The sequence below is a fragment of the Gracilinanus agilis genome, chromosome X, assembly GCF_016433145.1.
Source record: "Gracilinanus agilis isolate LMUSP501 chromosome X, AgileGrace, whole genome shotgun sequence".
NCBI classification, from domain to species: domain Eukaryota; kingdom Metazoa; phylum Chordata; class Mammalia; order Didelphimorphia; family Didelphidae; genus Gracilinanus; species Gracilinanus agilis.
The window spans coordinates 75895638-75901916 of record NC_058136.1 but is presented as its reverse complement, the minus strand read 5'-3'; the positions used below and the strand labels follow the sequence as shown (position 1 = coordinate 75901916).

The following is a 6279-nucleotide window of genomic DNA, read 5'->3' as shown; positions in this document are numbered from 1 at the left end:
CATCTAGATCTTTTAATTATTTATATATCTTGGATACTAAATCATCATCAGAGAAATTTGGTGCAAAGATATTTTTTGTCCCATTAGACAACTTCCTTTCCTATCTGAGGTGCCTATGTAGAAGAGCTTTAGTTTCATGTAATCAGAGCTCTTTATTTTATCTTTTGTAATTGCCTTTATTTCTTCTTTGGTTAAAAATACATTTGCTACACATAGATGTGAGCGATATATGATCTCTCCAGTTTTTTAATACTCTGATCTCTATCATGTATCCATTTAAAATGTATTGTGGAATATGAGGTAAAATTAGTCTCAACCTAATTTCTGTCAATAACTTTTATCAAATAGAAGGTTCTTTCCTAAGTGATTTATGTTTCCCAGTTATCAAACACTGAGTTCAGTGCCTTTGTTTCTGATTTCCCCTCCTCCAGTCTGTTCCATAGATCCCTTTATTTTTTTTAACCAGAACCAGATGGTTTTGATACCTGCTTCTTTATGATCTAGTTCAAGGTCTAAAGATACTCTCCTAGACTGCATGCCCTTTGATTCATTGCTGGGTTTGTACCCCAAAGAGATAATAAAGAAAAATGTTTGTACAAAAAATATTTTGGGGGGCAGCTGGGTAGTTCAGTGGATGGAGAGCCAGGCCTAGAGACAGGAGGCCCTGGGTTCCAATCTGGCCTACGACACTTCCCAGCTGGGTGACCCTGGGCAAGTCATTTAACCCTCACTGCCTAGCCCTCACTGCTCTTCTGCCTTGGAACCAAAACACAGTATTGATTCCAAGATGGAAGGTGAGGGTATATTTTTAAAAAATAAAATTAAGTTAAAAAATATATATTTTTAGCCACACTCTGGTAGCAAAAAATAGGAAAACAAGGGGGTGTCCGTGGATTCAGGAATGGCTGAACTAATTGTGGTATATGATGGCGATGGAATACAATTGTGTTGTAAGGAATGGAATTGGAGGATTTCTATTGTGGAATGAGCAGCAATGCAATGATCCAGGACGAGAAAGATGCTATTCACATGCAGAGAAAAAATTGTGGGAGCAGAAATGCAGAAGAAAAACATCTGATTGATCATGTGGTTCTGTGGGTATAGGATTGGGGATTTTGGTTTTAAAAGATCCCTCTATTACAAATATGAATAACGTGGAAATGGGTTTTGAGCAATGACACATTGATAACCCAGTGGAATTGCTTGTCAGCGCCAGGAAGGGGAGGGAAACAACATGAATCATGTAAGCTGGGGAAAATATTCTAAATACATTTAAAAAGAAGGTGTTGGGGACACAAGAAACTATAAGTGGGCATATTTTGCAATGTGGGGTCTCAGATTCAACTGGTGATTCTGTAGAACTCTCGCCCTGTGTTTTCTCTGCTCACAAGAAAGCCAGATCATTGAGCAGAAAAAAATGAAAATGAAAATAGTCTTCCCTCTGCTTCCCTTCCCCTTTTCATCAGCACCCTGGATATTCGAGATAGTTCGTCTATTCCAAATGAATTTTGTTGCTAGTTTGCCAAGTCCTATTAGATATTCTTTTGATAACTTGACTGGTATAGCATTAAAATGTAAATGAAATACGGTATTGTTTTTATTACATCAGGTCAGCCCAGTCATGAGCACTGAATATTCTTCTAGTTATTCAGATTGCAGAAAGCAAAGTTTCTCTTTAAGATTAAGATGCTGATATAGAACTTTTTCTCCGGGGCTTCTACATCTGAATGTAACCAAGTTCTATAAGCAAAGGAGACTAACTTTTACTATAATAAACTTCCAAAATGGAATGCTCAGAACGGGGGAGGAAAGCCTTAGAATTATTTATATAGGTACACACACACACACATACATATATATATATATATATATTTATCTGGGTGTGTGTATATTTCTATCTACATATATATGGGCGTATACCGGTATGTATTTTCTAGCAGGAGATATTAATTCATTTACGTTTCTCAGAGGAAGTTATGAAATTCTAAGAAGCAAACAGAGCCTTAGAAACGACATGAGAAAAGTCGTACAAACTAGGAATAAGGCACTGTGGAGTGAATCGACAGGAAGAGTTCAGTGAGCCCCAAACTGGTGCTTGTCGGGACAATATTTGATAGGAGCCCCAAAAACTTGAGGGGGGAAACCTTCAAGCATGAGGAGCTTAAAGCCCTTTGAGGACGGAGAGAAAAAAATCTACCATTTGGGAAAACACATTTGTAAAGTATGAATTAAAACTTAAAAGTGACAAAGCTAAAAGGTAACCAGTTTTGGAATCAAATTTCAGAGCTGCCTTATGCATAGACGGCACATTCTGTTTTATTAAAACTAAAACTTTTATTAAAAATCTTAAAACGACTGATGTAGGTGCCATTGCAAATTTACCTTTTTGGTATAAGTTTTTGTCATTGTACCTAATGGCTTGAGGGAGTGGACAAACAGAAATGCCTCATTTCTAGAACCAACCTGATGAATATTTCTTGTGTGTTAATGAAGAAAATGTTTTATTCTAGGACATCTAATATTTTGGAAGGGAGACTTTTCCAATTCTTTCAGAATTGGGCCTTATTATGAAAAAATGGTTTTTTGTTTGTTTTTAGTAACTAGAGTCACTCCTGATCATTAAATAAAGTATTTGTTGAAATAGCATACTTTTATTTATTTGTTTGTTTGTTTGTTTGTTTGTTTGTAAGCCCTCACCTTCCGTCTTGGAATCAGTACTATGTATTGGCTCTAAAGCAGAAGAGTGGTAAGGGTATAGGCAATGGGGGTCAAGTGACTTGCCCAGGGTCACACAGCTAGGAAGTGTCTGAGGCCAGATTGGAACCCGGGACCTCCCGTCTCCAGGCCTGGCTCTCCATCCACTGAGCTACGCAGCTGTCCCCGAAATAGTATACTTTTAAAATGGTTTCATTTTCTGGGTGATTCTTATTTTTAGAACTTAAAAAACTGAAGGAAAATTTCAAACCATTTCACCCTATGAATACTAAACATACAACATTGTAAAGATACTGTCTTGGGTATAATTGTTTTATGAACGATTAAGATGTTGAATTACGGTACCCAGCCTTTCCGATGCCTACTGTAACATTTAATTGAACATTTTTTTAAGGCAGGAGTGGTGACAATGACATTATCTGTAGTTTGAGTAATATTGGAGAGGATTGTGAAACATACTCTGAATTTAGTAAAACTTTAAGGGTCAAATGAGAATTTGGAATGTTCACTCCAAGTTCCAATATTATAATGTTGTACTAGAAAATGCAGGACATTTTTCGTCATTTTTCCCCTGTATAAAGTGAAATTTTTAGTTTGATAAATAAGACTCTCCTTGGTAGTAAATTTAATTCAAACATTAAGCTCCTTCCACTGCACTAGATACTGCGGTTACTTTTACAAAGACATGAAAGAAGTCCTCTCTGTCCCCCCAGGTGCTTACTGTCTATTAGGGAGAAATACAAGGTGTAATCTGAGGACAGAACACTAACAATTATAAGAATTAGGAAGAGTTTCACAGTAGTGATATGAAAATATAATGAAAAATCTCTATATCACTGCTATAGTACACCACTCAGACAATGAATATGCTTTCCACCAAAGTCTTAAATTTTAACTGGAGAGGAATAGGTTTGAGGGAACTGAACTGATTTCTGTCATCTGTCATACTCTCTGAGATCAATATCTTTGAACATAGAGATTAACTTGGCATTTGGTTATAAATCATACAACTATAAATATTTGAATTGCATTCTGGACTCTATCCACAATTCCCAGGAACTCCATGTTTTTATATGCATTATCTCATGAAAACTTATCATATTGTGAGGGGGCGGTTACTGGTAATTTAAAGCTCTCTGTTATATTTGATGACATTTTTAATTTTTTAAATTTTTTAAATTTTTAATTTTTTAAATATTTTATTTTTTAGAAAAATTTGCAGTTACATGATTCATGTTTTTACTTTCCCCTTCATCCCCTCTTTACCTCCCCCCCCCATTGCCAACGTGCATTTCCACTGCTTTTAACATGTGCCATCGATCAAGACTTATTTCCATATTATTGATAGTTGCATTGGTGTGATCGTTTCGAGGATGACATTTTTTTTTAAAGATGAAGTTTATTTGAGAGAACTACACTGTGAGTTCCTTAATTTTCATCACATATCTCAGTTGTTATCTTTGTAGTAGGAAGTAGTAGTATAAAAATAATATTCTGTGAATAGAGAGTTGTTTTGGACATGCAGCCTACTAATATGTGAACTAATACTTGCCTTTTTTCATAGGAAATACTGCAGTTTTTAAGAAAAATCTTTTTTTTGGTGTATGGATTTCAAGTGAAATCAGTATCCTGTGTGCTTGTTGCTTAAAGCCTTAACAAAATATATAAATCAGAAGAATAAAAACCTATCCACAAAAAAAAGTTTTGGCAATTAAGACATGAGTTGTAGAAACGAGTTTGTATCCATAAACTTTAAGAAAAATTGGTTATCCCAAGAGTGATCATCTTAATGGAGAAGTTTGCGAATGGTTGCTTGATATTGTTGAATATGAACCTGTTTTGGAGTGCTTCTATAGAAATGTGAATGAATAGCATGTTCTGATTGAGAAATGCAAGCTTTTAGTACCCTTCAAAAATCTGGCAAGCCCATTCTAGAAGAAGAATCATTGGAGGAAGTTCTCAAAACTCACAAAACTTCTCATCTGAAACATCTAGTTTGATAAGAATGGAACTAGAAAAATTAGAGCCCGAGCTTCAAGCCCTTCAGAAGTTAAAAAAATCTAAAAATCAGCAATGTCAGACATTTTGGTCCATAGTTTAAGCCAGTGGTTCCTAAACTTTTTTGGCCTACCACCCTCTTTCCAGAAAAAATATTACGTAGCCCCCTGGAAATTAATATTTTTTTAATTTTAATAGCAATTAATAGGAAAGATAAATGCACTTGTGGCCATCACCGCCCCCCTGGATCACTGCAGCACCCAATGGGGGCAGTAGCGCCCACCTTGGGAATCACTGCTTTAAGCTCATACTCATAGGTCACTCCCGTTAAATGCTAAAGAAAAAGAAGTGACTGGGAGAGTCAAGGATTTCTAAATGCTGTAAAGACTAAGATAATTGATGAACTTCAAGATCTTATTGATGGAATTGAGAAACTGATCTCATTGGCTGTTCAAAGACAAAGCAAAGGACAACTCGACCGGTGTTTTTATGTCAACTGACCTTGGAAAAATCCTTAAGCCAATGTATAAATGGAAATTCTGAACCTTGGATTTCATCCCCCATGAGTCCCTTAGTTTTCCAAAAATTCCCTTTAATCTCTCCTGTGCATCCATGTTTGTGTGGTCATGTTATTGTTTTATACTAGGCTGTAACTCCTCCCTCTTTCTCTTTGGTTCCTGGGAGCAGGCTGGTTAGTACCTTTTAGTTAGTCTCTTTTGTTAGTTTATTATTAATAAAATATATAAATAAATATAATATTTAGTATTTTACATACTAATTTAAATCTTCACACCAAGAAGGACAAAGCACAGTAAGATTAACTTCATATACCAAGAAATATTTTTTCAAGGTATACTGGAGCTAGTTGAAAGTTCAAATGAATAAAATTTTCAGTTTTTTTCATTTCTGAAAATGAACAAGCCCATAAGCAGAGATTGCTTGAGATGGCTATGCTGCAACTGGCTTACATTTGTACCCAACATTAGTTAATTCTATGTAATGCCAACAAATGTAGCCTATGACCAAGTATAAAATGAGCAAAGGAAACTTACCTGCTCGTGAGACAGCTCTTGGACCTACCTTTAGGAATACCACTTGGGTGAGTGAAAAGGCTGACTCCTTTCCTGGCTTTCTGGAGGGACTAGCCTCCAGAGAGGCTCCCATCTTGGAAGAGGCTTTGTGGCTGGAGCCCTTGCTTTATTCATCACCAGGTCCTTGGCTGAAGGCTGAGGGCCCTCTGGCTGAGGACTAATTAGCCCTGCCTGGGTTGAGCCAAGGGCCAGAGCAAAATACTTAGTGTGTTAGGTTAGATAGCTTACTCTATCCTCTTTCACATTTCCCTTCCTTTCACTCTCTCTCCTTTTGTAAAAAAGAAATTACCATAAAAAAGTCATTGACTTGAGTAATTAATTTCAGCGACCACATTTCTCATAAATTTAGTCCAACCTGTAATTTTTAACCCTTACACTGCCTAGCAAGGTAATATAGAAAGTTAATCCTGTCATTAAAGAGATAAGGGCTAGGCAATGGGGGTGAAGTGACTTGCCCAGAGTCACACAGCTGGGA

General features: G+C 36.4%; 1 pseudogene; it reads left to right on the top strand.

Moving 5' to 3' along the window:
- Positions 1-4040: 4040 nt before the first annotated feature.
- Positions 4041-6279, top strand: part of LOC123253792 — a 16827-nt pseudogene continuing 14588 nt past the window's right edge.